The sequence below is a fragment of the Bubalus bubalis genome, chromosome 2, assembly GCF_019923935.1.
Source record: "Bubalus bubalis isolate 160015118507 breed Murrah chromosome 2, NDDB_SH_1, whole genome shotgun sequence".
NCBI classification, from domain to species: Eukaryota; Metazoa; Chordata; class Mammalia; order Artiodactyla; family Bovidae; genus Bubalus; species Bubalus bubalis.
Genome location: NC_059158.1, coordinates 31,889,591 through 31,901,904, shown reverse-complemented (window position 1 = coordinate 31,901,904; position 12,314 = coordinate 31,889,591). Strand labels below are relative to the sequence as shown.

At 45.0% G+C, this 12,314-nt stretch overlaps 1 protein-coding gene across 8 annotated transcripts in view; it reads right to left on the bottom strand.

Moving 5' to 3' along the window:
- Nucleotides 1–10,905, bottom strand: part of PLA2G7 (phospholipase A2 group VII) — a 36,432-nt gene extending 25,527 nt beyond the window's left edge. The window contains exons 1-2 of one of the 8 annotated variants that reach the window (XM_044929312.2): nt 10,591–10,905; nt 9,370–9,583 (exon numbers count right to left, since the gene is read on the bottom strand). The gene's annotated coding sequence lies outside the window, so the exon portion shown is untranslated. Of the gene's footprint in view, nt 1–9,369; nt 9,584–9,994; nt 10,100–10,590 lie in introns of those variants that run through there. The other 7 variants (XM_044929275.2, XM_044929279.2, XM_006076129.4 and 4 more) reach the window with 7 other exon arrangements.
- Between the last annotated feature and the right edge of the window lie 1,409 nt (nt 10,906–12,314).

Sequence of the window (12,314 nt, the reverse complement as noted above, 5' to 3'; positions counted from 1 at the left end):
CCTCTGTCCATGGAATTCTATAGGCAAGAATACTGGAGTGGGTAGCTATTCCCTTCTCCAGAGGATCTTTCTGACCCAGAAATTGAACCCGGCTCTCCAGCACTGCAGGCAGATTCTTTACCGTCCGAGCTACCAGGGAAGCCATCTACTTTAAGACAAATAACTATAACTCTGAACCCTCTTGCTAAGCAGGCAGGTGTATCTAAGTATTCAGTGTATGTGCTGGTTTAGATTTACAAAGATACGTGAATTCTTCATCAGTGAATTCCATATGTGATATGTATGCATCACTGCATTTGCTTTTCATCTTATTCTCCAATTAATCTAGTTGGGGATCTTCCCATGATGCCCTTGCCTAGAAGCCCCACCCCTTCCCACAATGCCCACAGGACTGTGTGTTCACCTCTGACAGTGCTGACTTAACCACAACAGCCTATCCACCAGACCACCCATTCAACCATCCACCCATTCAAACATCTACAGAGCACCACGTGCTGAGTACTAAGCAACCATAAGCACATGAAACCCCATGTACGGGTTCTTGTCCATTTTCCCCCAAATGGAATGAAGCTGCTCCCACTAAAGTCCAGTACCCTTCATCTTTTTAAATTTCTCATAGTTCTATGTACTTGGTGGGGGAGGTCCTTAACAATGTTCCTCTGGTTTCTGATTCACTTCTCTAGCTTTCTTTCTTAAAGTAAGCTGTTTTATTCTTTTCTGTGATTTTATTATAAGAAGCCACCCATCTTCTGTGGAGGTATCACACAATTTAGGTAAATATGACCCAACGCTTCCCATGTTGCTAAAAGGAAAACAGCGCTTCTTGCTTTTCCAAACAAAGAACTACTGTAATTCTCTAAGTCACTGGTTTGCTGGGACACTGGCTTCTTTTATCTTCTGAGACCTTTGGGAGGATGACCGTAAGGCTCTCCTATCTGAACACAGAGGAATCATTCATAAGAAGTCTTTCATTTCTCCCAGTCCTCTTTTCACAGAAAAGTGCCTTTTTCTCAACTGTGGGATACAGCTTAGCTAGAAATGTATTTACATGGACTAACTAGGACCCTGAAAAGTCTAATATTGACTTTGGACATTCACAACAGGGAATCCAAAATGACACACAGTCTTCACAATCACAATGTATGAAAATCCACTACCACCACATCAGCCAATATAATCTTTCCTTTGAGAAAGATGTAACTGGACAGACAGCAATAACTAGTAAACAAAAAGCAGGGAACCCAGGACTTATTTATTCCTTAACAGTGTCAAATTTACCAAAGCAAAACCAGTGATTCTAATGGGGGTATAAAAGGCATCCTGATTATTGGATGGTAATCTGGCAAGACTTCCAACTGTCCATATCCTTTGATCTTTTCACTACTTTTCTGAGATAGGCACAGCACACAAATCTTATACACAGGTAAGTAAAATCCTAACAATGGTATACCCCTTCATTTATTCTAACTCTAGAAGAATCAACACATGGAAACCCTACAGATGTCAAACAGTAAAGGAATACCATAAATGGGATTACATTCAGTTATTTTTCTATAAGTGACATTTTAAGCAACTATATCCTTGTTTAATGAAGAAAAATATTTACTCCATTCTGAAACAGGCTAAAGGCAGCTTGAACATCAGACTACAGCAGCAATTCTCAACCAGGGCAACTTTATTCCCCAGGGGACATTTGGCAATGTCTGCAGATGTTCAAGCTGGTTTTAGAAAAGGCAGAGGAACCAGATATCGAATTGCCAACATCCTCTGGATCATCAAAAAAGCAATAGAGTTCCAGAAAAACATCTATTTATGCTTTATTGACTATGCCAAAGCCTTTGACTGTGTGGATTACAATAAACTGTGGAAAATTCTGAAAGAGATGGGAATATCAGACCACCTGACCTGCCTCTTGAGAAACCTATATGCAGGTCAGGAAGCAACAGTTAGAACAGGACATGGAACAACAGACTGGTTCCAAATAGGAAAAGGAGTCCATCAAGGCTGTATATTGTCACCTTGTTTATTTAACTTATATGCAGAGTACATCATGAGAAATGCTGGGCTGGAGGAAGTACAAGCTGGAATCAAGATTGCCGGGAGAAATATTAGCAACCTCAGATATGCAGATGACACCACCCTTATGGCAGAAAGTGAAGAGGAACTAAAGAGCCTCTTGATGAAAGTGAAAGAGGAAGGTGAAAAGGTTGGCTTAAAGCTCAACATTCAGAAAACGAAGATCATGGCATCTGGTTCCATCACTTCATGGGAAATAGATGGGGAAACAGTGGAAACAGTGTCAGACTTTATTTTGGGGGGCTCCAAAATCACTGCAGATGGTGAATGCAGCCATGAAATTAAAAGACTCTTACTCCTTGGAAGGAAATTATGACCAACCTAGATAGCATATTCAAAAGCAGAGACATCACTTTGCCAACAAAGGTCCGACTAGTTAAGGCTATGGTTTTTCCAGTGGCCATGTATGGATGTGAGAGTTGGACTGTGAAGAAAGCTGAGTGCCAAAGAATTGATGCTTTTGAACTGCGGTGCTGGAGAAGACTCTTGAGAGTCCCATGGACTGCAAGGAGATCCAACCAGTCCATTCTGAAGGAGATCAGCCCTGGGATTTCTTTGGAAGGAATGATGCTAAAGCTGAAACTCCAGTACTTTGGCCACCTCATGCGAAGAGTTGACTCACTGGAAAAGACTCAGAAGCTGGGAGGGATTGGGGGCAGGCGGAGAAGGGGACGACAGAGGATGAGATGGCTGGATGGCATCACTGACTCGATGGACGTGAGTCTGAGTGAACTCCGGGAGTTGGTGATGGACAGGGAGGCCTGGCATGCTGTGATTCATGGGGTCGAAAAGAGTCAGACACAACTGAGCGACTGAACTGAACTGAACCTATGCTAATGCTATGCTAAGTCACTTCAGTCGTGTCCGACTCTGTGTGACCCCATAGATGGCAGCCACCAGGCTCCCCCATCCCTGGGATTCTCTAGGCAAGAACACTGGAGTGGGTTGCCATTTCCTTCTCCAGTGCATGAAAATGAAAAGTGAAAGCGAAGTCACTCAGTCGTGTCTGACTCTTAGCGACCCCATGGACTGCAGCCTACCAGGCCCCTCCATCCATGGGATTTTCCAGGCAAGAGTACTGGAGTGGGGTGCCATTGCCTTCTCCGCTGGAAACATTTTTGGTTGTCACAACTGAGAGGTGATTATTACTGGCATCTGGAGGGCAGAGACCAGGAATGATGCTAAACATCTTACAATACACAGGACAGACCCACAACACAGACATTTATAGCTCAAAATGCAAACAATGCTGAGATAGAGAGACCTTGGTATAAAAGGATACGGGTGAAACCGTATTCTTTAATAATAAACCATATTCTTTAATAATAAAGAATATTTATTCTATTCTGAAACAGGCTATAGGCAGGTAGATGCCTGGTAAATACAAGGAAGAACTTTTAACATAATCAAGTAATATATGATGTATTCCTTATATGTAGAGAGAGCTCACTATCATATAAAGGATTCTAACGGAGCTAACTGGTCCTATACTGGGATGCTGAAAAAGGTAGAGGTCCTTGGGTGTAGTTGGACTCTGAGTTTTCACCTTTAGTAAAGATATGCTGCTGCTGCTGCTAAGTCACTTCAGTCATGTCCGACTCTGTGCGAACCCATAGATGGCAGCCCACAAGGCCCCGCCGTCCCTGGGATTCTCCAGGCAAGATCACTGGAGTGGGTTGCCATTTCCTCCTCCAATGCATGAAAGTGAAAAGTGAAAGTGAAGTCGCTCAGTTGTGTCCAACTCTTAGCGACCCCATGGACTGCAGCCTACCAGGCTCCTCCGTCCATGGGATTTTCCAGGCAAGAATACTGGAGTGGGATGCCATTGCCTTCTCCTAGTAAAGATATATGATTCCATTTAAAAGTGTCAGCAAACATTTCCTGCTGCTGCTAAGTTGCTTCAGTCGTGTCCGACTCTGTGCGACCCCATAGACGGCAGCCTGCCAGGCTCCGCCATCCCTAGGATTCTCCAGGCAAGAACACTGGAGTGGGTTGCCATTTCCTTCTCCAATGCATGAAAGGGAAAGATGAAAGTGAAGTCGCTCAGTCATGTCCGACTCTTCACGACCCCATGGACTGCAGCCTACCAGGCTCCTCCGTCCATGGGATTTTCCAAGCAAGAGTACTTATTATTATTGAAACTAGGAAAGAGAAAACACAATACCTGCTCTACTAATTTGTTTTATTTCTACCATATTAGCTAATAGGATCAAAACTTAATATGGACATTATCCCAAATGTGCAATATGCAAGTGACTTCTGCAGAAAAGTCTAAAGCCTCTTATCTTGGGCACAAGCTGATACAGTTCTTGTGCAATCATTTCACAACCTAAGAAAAGAGATATGGCCAAAAAAAAAAGAAGCAGCACTTCCCTATTATGGAACCAATTTCGTGATTCTACTCATATTTAGAACACTGGAGCTCATTTGCCTCCACTTTGCAAATATCATATGTTTGCTGCCATCTGTGGTTTTCAAATCACAGTTAAGTTATCTAAGATCTCTGGGCCATTTGCAGCCATATTGGAAGCATTCTGGTACTTTCTGTGCCAGTTAAACCACATCTCATTGAACTAGTAGAGCTTTAAAGGCTTTGACAAATGAAAGTTTACTTAAAGGGACAATAACCCAACAATAACCAGACAGATGAGGGAACAAGGCAACAAGTCACATGAGGAGCTGTTGAAGGAAACAGGGATGTTTACGCTGGGGGAAACCCAGATGGCACATGACAGCCACAGTTCCATGGAAAAGGGATGAGTCCTGCGTGGACCCAGACTGTAGAACTCTGTTAGCTGGAGCTCTTGGACAAGTACCACATTCTCTCTATCACAGGAGCAGTTTAAGTGCACATCTGCGGAACACCATCAAGCATACTGGAGAAGGAATTCCTGCATTTGGATAAGGGTGAATGTGAATTGGACAGGCCAGACTAGATAACCCTAACCCTAGGGCTCCCAGTTAGGTAACTTAAGTGAGCTCAACAGACCCTGTGTAATAGAAAAACTAGTGGTGGGAGCTGCGGTAGATGGGGCCAGCTGAAAGGGTCCAGGTGTATCCCAGTTGGTTGCTGTCATGTGGGAATGAGCTCTTCAAGTTACCAGATCTTCATTTTTTTTTTTTTCAATTAAAGCCAGAAAACCATGCTACTGCTAAGTCACTTCAGTCGTGTCTGACTCTGTGAGACCCCATAGACGGCAGCCCACCAGGCTCCCCCATCCCTGAGATTCTCCAGGCAAGAACACTGGAGTGGGTTGCCATTTCCTTCTCCAATGCATGAAAATGAAAAGTGAAAGTGAAGTTGCTCAGTCGTGTCCGACCCTCAGCGACCCCATGGACTGCAGCCTTCCAGGTTCCTCTGTCCATGGGATTTTCCAGGCAGGAGTACTGGAGTGGGGTGCCATTGTATGTAAAACCTATTAATTTTTAAAGAAGAGCACCTAATCCAATATTTCAAAGCATTATATAAGTTAAACAGAAAATGCTGTGGCCTCTGGGAGAAACTGTAATGTCTTCCTTAAAGATGCCCTAACCACCCTCAACCCTAAGGGACTCTGATAGTAAATAAGGCAAGAGAGAAAGCGTACAGATTCTAGAATTACGGTCACATCTTGTCTGCAATTTGAATCACCAGTCTGACCACTTCAAGGTGATATTCAGATGAGCCAACCAATCAATAATTAATAAGGTCTGGCAAGGGGAAGCTAACTGGGGAACCACTAAGTCACTGAGAACTGCATTGCACAAGATGTAAATGAGGAAAGGCTTCTATTTCCCTCTAATAGACACCTTTTCCTCTAGTACGCTGCATGTCAAAATGAGGCAGGGAAGAGAAACAGATTTTCTCAGCTGTCTGGCTGCTGAGAAGGTCAGGCCTACCGTAGCCGGTAAACAACTTTGAAACTCTTGCCTGGCCCCCAGAAACTGTGATCAACTAGGGAAAATTCAAGAGTTTCCTCTGAGAGAGGACGCTTCGCTAAGGGAAATAATCCTATTCAGCCCTGGTTCCCAGCCCCCTCCAGAAATTCTGCTGGCATGTATAGGTTTTCAGTTGTCAACAGATCTTTGCACACACACATATCTGTACCCAGCTATATCCAGCACAAAGACAAATCAGCTAAATTAAAAAAAAAAAAGTTTCCATGTCTAGCTTCTATTCTGAATTTTATCTGATCACATTAAAGTTTTAAAAGTAAGCTGGCTAAAATAAATAAATAAGGCAACAATACTCCAATACAAAATAATTAAATAAAAAAGTAAGCTGGCTATACAATACAGTATTTTTAACTATAGTCATCACGCTATATATGATGTCCCCAGGGCTTATATATTTTATAACTGGATGTTTGAGCCTTTTGACCATCATTGCTCATTCCTGAATTTTAGTTTATACCGAATATCAGTTTAATAAACTACCTTTTATCCCACATTAAAATTTTTGATGCAATATGTTTAAAAAGCAAACTGGCTATTATGTTAGCATTAATTTCCCTGCCTTCTATGATGGCATGTTTCATTAGTAATTCTTGATTTAGGTTTTTCAACACCCTGAGCAGAGCAAAATACTTTTTTATGTTTAGTAAATTATATTTATGGAAAAGAATAAAGAAAAAGACATTGAAACTGATATAAAATGTTGGCAAATGAAGCACAAGGAATTCAAAGTAGCATAATATTAGCATATTAGAATAGTAACAAAATCTTACATTACTTCATTTTTAAATTTTTATTGGAGTACAGCTGCTTTATAATGTTGTGTTAGTTCCTGCTGTACAGCATAATGAATCAGCCATACTTATACACAGGTGTTTGTTCTTAGTCCCATCCAACTCTTTGCAACCTTCTGGGTAACCCACCAGGCTAAAGCCCACCAGGCTCCTGTCCATGGGAAGAATACTGGAGTGGGTTGCCACTTTCTCCTTCAGGTGATCTTCCTAACCCAGGGATCGAAGCCGCATCTCCTGTGTCTCCTGCACTGCAGGCAGATTTTTTACCTGCTGACCCATCAGGGAAGCCCACTTATACATATATCGTCTCCCTTTTGGACTTCCTCACCATTCAGGTCGCCACAGTGGATTGAGTAGAGACCCCTGTGCTATACAGTAGGTGCTCATTAGTTATCTATTTTATATACAGTTTCAATAGTGTATAGTGTCAACTCCAATCTCCCAATTCCTCGCACTCGCCCCCTTACCTGCTTGGTATCCATACAGCTGTTCTCTATGTCTGTGTCTCTATTTCTGCTTTGCAAATAGGACTGCTTTACTTTAAAGAACATATTCATTAGCTTATTTGTTTTTGCAAGATGAGTGGACCAGACATAGCAATGTCATCTCACTATGCAGATGGGAAATTTGCGACAGAAACATGAAGTGACTTCCCATTCTGCCCCAAAACACAGACTGCTCCCACACCCTGGTAAATCTCCATAATAAATATACCTGGAGATAGTTTCATCACCTCTCCTCTTCTCCTCCTATTACCCATCCTCCACAGAGCACCCAGAGGAACCCTTGAGAAAAATGTAAATCTACCAAGTCTTGCCTCCACTCAAGGCTACCCACTGCACTTGAAACAAAGTCCAAACTGCTTACCTCAGCCTCCCAGTCTCTGCCCGGCCTGGATTCAGCCTCATGCCTCTGCCACCCTCCTCCTCCCCTTCTGCAGACTCACTGCCCTCAGCTATGCCTGGACCAAATCAAGCTAGTTTCCAGCCCCGCGTGCCTGTGGTTCTCTCCACCAGAACTGCCTGTCCATCTTCTGGAGGCTCATCCTAAAGCCATCTCTCAGGAAAGTCTCTTTTTAAAACCCAATCAAGAAGCCCATCACACACACACACACACCCGCCAGTACTCTATTACATCATTTTTTCCCCCCATTTGCTTTAAAACATCTAGTCCTTTCCAAACTGACCTTGCTCATTCCTTGGTTCTAGAAAGTGAAGTCCATGAGAAAAGAGACCGCACTGCTATACTCACTGCACCTGACATGTTGTTGGTGCTCAATAAAGATTTCTTGAGGTCAATGAAAGAATGAATGAAGTTTGTACTAGGAATCAACTAGCCCACTTAACTCAATTGATACCTATTTAGATAGCAGAGTTTTTCTTTCTCCTCAACTGCTATGTTTATTTTTTTTAAACTACAAGCTTATATATACTAGACTGTTAGACTGTGTCTATTAGTGTGTTATGAGTCATTCCAGTAACGTGGAGCAAAGGACAGGACTCTGAACAGGTGCTTGGCTTCATAGAGAAAGGCAGTAAGAACCCACGGCCTGTCCCTTCAAACTATAAAGCTTCCTCAAAATTCTGGAAATTCTGGTAAAAGGAAAGCCTACGTTTTCTGCCTGTTCACAACCGTTTCATAGCAGGTACTGCTGACTGTTCTTACACTTTTATGTTTTTAAACTAGTTTCCTTACTGCTGAAAATACTGACAAATGGATATGATTAGCCTTTCTAAATAAGAAAAAGAATTGCTTTCTTAGTGAAAGCAAAAAAAAAAAAAAAAAAAAAAAACCTAGAAATTCTGGAACAGTATGATTTTAGAGCTAAATGTTCCCCTTCAGCTTCTCTTCACTCATTACTTTGTCTTCAATGCATCACGTTTATGGAAATTTCTCAGTGTCTCAAAAAGTCTGACCTCAGTTATCAAAAGGGTCTTGAAAAAAATTTCAGGCTGATCCTCAGGATGATCCTAAATAACCTCAGGATGATCTTTGTTTTCAGGAAATATCCATTTTCTAAGATGTCAGGGTAAGGAATACAGATTCCTAACACCAGCTGGCATTCTCAGGGCTCACTCCAGTTGCCCAGGTACCTAGTTAGCTCTTTCCTTGATGCTCTACGCGGATAGCCTCAAAGAGGGTGGTAAACTGTATAGGATCACAAAGCTAACTGGGTGATGGAACACGTGTTCCTCAGCACTAAAGTTTAAAAGGTACAGATACACAGTGGAGGAGAAATGAGCAACCAGTTGCCCAGGGCTCTGCGCGCTGGAAACTCCTCCAGATGCTGGGCAAACTCTTTCACACCTCAGCGAGAATTTCTCAGCTGTAAAAGGAGTGAAGTGAAAGTCGCTCAGTCAACTCTTAGAGATCCCATGGACTATACAGTCCATGGAATTCTCCAGGCCAGAATACTGGAGTGGATAGCCTTTCCCTTCTCCAGGGGATCCTCCCAACCCAGGGTTCCAACCCAGGTCTCCCGCATTGCCCACGAATTCTTTACCAACGGAGTCACCAGGGAAGCCCACGTATAAGGAGTGGCTGAACCAAAGTAATCACTGCCCACCTCAACTCTGCTAGTCCTTCACCCTCAATGGCTTGAGTAAGAAGGGTCCATTTCCATGAAAAGCATCATCACCTCAGCCGTGACCGGAGTTCTTGCACAAATGGCCGAGGGTGGGGGTGACATTCAGTGCCGGTATGCGACGAGTAGCAGAGAGGGCGAGAAAAGGCCAAGTCCGGGGCTCTCTCACCAGCTTCAGCAGGTCCACCAGAAAGCCCTTTGCGAGGAAATCGGAGAATGCTGGCAGCTTGCCAGTGCCTCCTGGTGGCCAGAAAGCCATCCCTTTCCCTTCCCCTTCCCCTTCCCTTCCTCCTTCCCCTTCGTACGGTCCAGGCCAATACTTAAAGCCCAGATCCCCGAGTTCGGTGTTAGCCCAAGACCACGTACTGTGGCTTCCGTAACTATCAACATTCTGAAGCATTTCCAGCTCCTACTCAAAGAGACCAACCTCCCGGCTCAGCATTCTTACTGGAGTCAAAGGTAATTTTTGCAAGACTGATCTGTTAACACAAATCCGTCTAGAACCTGATCAGCCAAGTCTTTCAAGGGCGGCCACGCACCTCTCCCTCCTCCCTCCTCTCACCTCCGCAACCTTCCCGGGAACCACAGGTCTGAAGGAAAGCCTGACCTTGCCGTTTTCAGAGATAGAAAGGTCTACGAGAGGCTCCAGAGGGTGAAGGGGAAGAGAATATTCCCTGCTTTCTGGTTCCGTTGACTTTAAAAACAAAACAAGCCTCTCCCTCATTCAGGGTATGGAGCAACACTCCCCAGAGGGAGGTGTGTGTGTGTGTGTGTGTGTGTTTCTTTTGAGCACGCGGGTGACCCACGGATAAGAAAGCTTCCGGTGCTCCGGGATCCCGCGGCCGGCCGGATTCCCTCTCAGTACCAAATTCTTAGAGGTTACTTCCCGGGGGAAAAAGGTCTGGGAGAACTGAATTCAAATTCCATCACTCTCCCCGCAAGGATCCCAGCGCTGCTAGGAGGGTGGCGGGGACCGCGAGTCCAACTCCGGCTTGGGGGTGGGTGCGGGTTGAGTCCCAGTCCCCCAACCTCCAGCACCCACATCGTCCCATTCCTATCTTCCCAGCGCACCAGCCTCCCCAGCACCCCCATTTTTCCATTCACCCCATCCTCCTATCTCCCAACATCCCAGCCACCCACCCTCACCCCACCCCCAGCCCGAGGCCGCACGGGGCTCCGGCCCGCCCGGGGGTCCCTCCTCACTCGGACGCCGCGGTGAACTGCTCGCGGGAATCGGGACAAGGCTTTATGATCCCGCCTGCTGCCTGCACCGCGGGCTCTGTCGCCCGCAGTCACCGCGTCACCCTGGCCGCGGGGCGCTGGGGCGGGGGGCTGCGCGCCCGCTTTGCGCACGTTCAGCTCCGGGCGGTCTGGTAGCCCCGACCCTGGCCTGCCCCGGCGCCGCAGGAGGAGGGAGGGGGAGGAGCTGTGTGACCGCCGGCCTCCCACTGATCCGGGCGCTGGGACGGGCGAGCTCCGCGCACACCACACACCCGCAGGCTTGGAGTCGGCAAGCTGGACCCCGGGTTAAACTTATCCCTCTACCCACCCGCCCCCGCGAGGACCTACCCACACGTGTGGAGGGCAGGTGTTGCGTCTCCACTTCCTGTTCTCAGCCTCGATTCTGATCAGATCTTCCCCAGTTTCATTAACTCCCTGCTTTGTTTATTTCACTGAATCCCTGGCTACTTTTTCCATCTGCGATCCGCAGTGCCCCGCGTATCCCGCTTTCCGCTCGGTAGTATTACCGCATTGGAAGCCAACTCAGAAATTATATGGAAGATGCTTCGGCTTGGAAGACCTGCCCCTGAGTTAGTTTCATTTCTCCGTGTAAATACAGTGAAGGGCAATCAGTAAGAGCTTTTATTAGGGGAAACGGTGTAAAAAGGAGCCATCCCAGTTCTTTGGGGTTTAACTGAAATCCCTTCCTTTATTTTCCAATGCTTTCTCCTCAATCCACTTTCTAATTTAATCCTATTCATTTAAAGCTTCAGTGAGAGACGCAGAGAAAATAATTTGAAATTCCTGAGCAGTTAATTCTTTGTATTTTTTTATTTTTGGCAAGGTTGACAGGTCTGTAGATGAAATTTATTTTATTTTTTTATTTAAGGAGGACTCTGAATAAGACGGGTTCGGTCCCTGGATTGGGACGATCCCCTGGAGAAAGAAATGGCAACCCACTCCAGTATTCTTGTCTGAAAAATCCCATGGACAGAGGAGCCTGGCAGGCTACCATCCATAGTGTGGAAGAGCCGGACACGACTAAGTTGATGTAGAACACACATACTGGATAAGAAGGCATGGATTATAGTTCCTTTCTGTCGCTTATTAGTGGCCATGAATTTGAGCATGTTCTTTATCCTTTCTGCTTCTCAGTTTCCTCATCGGTTGGAGAAGGAAATGGCAACCCACTCCAGTATTCTTGCCTGGAGAATCCCATGGACGGAGGAGCTTGGTGGGCTACAGTCTACCGGTGGCAAAGAGGTGGACACGACTGAGCAACTTCACTTTCACTTTCTTCCTCATCGGTAAAGTGGGGCTAATCAAAATACATTAGTCAGAGGCGCCTTGTGAAAATGAAATGGAAATATACACGAAATACTTAGGACAGAACCTGGCATGGGAGAAGCAGTCACACAGGTATTTAACAGTATTATCTTTAAAGAAGTTATGAAATTTAAATCTAACAATAGATGCAAATTTAAATTAACCTATCTCAGCGTAGTGACAATTTCCTGTACTTCCTGGAATAACCTCCTATGATACAAATTGTCCCAGAATATTAATCTAAAAGGGAACATGATACCCTACTCAAGAGGTCTCTCAGGACCTCCTCCCTTTGCCCTTAAGACTGGGTGAAGATTTAGAAGACAAAATCAGAAGATTCATCATCCCACCTAAAAAGGTGGTGGGCTTTGAAAGCAGGT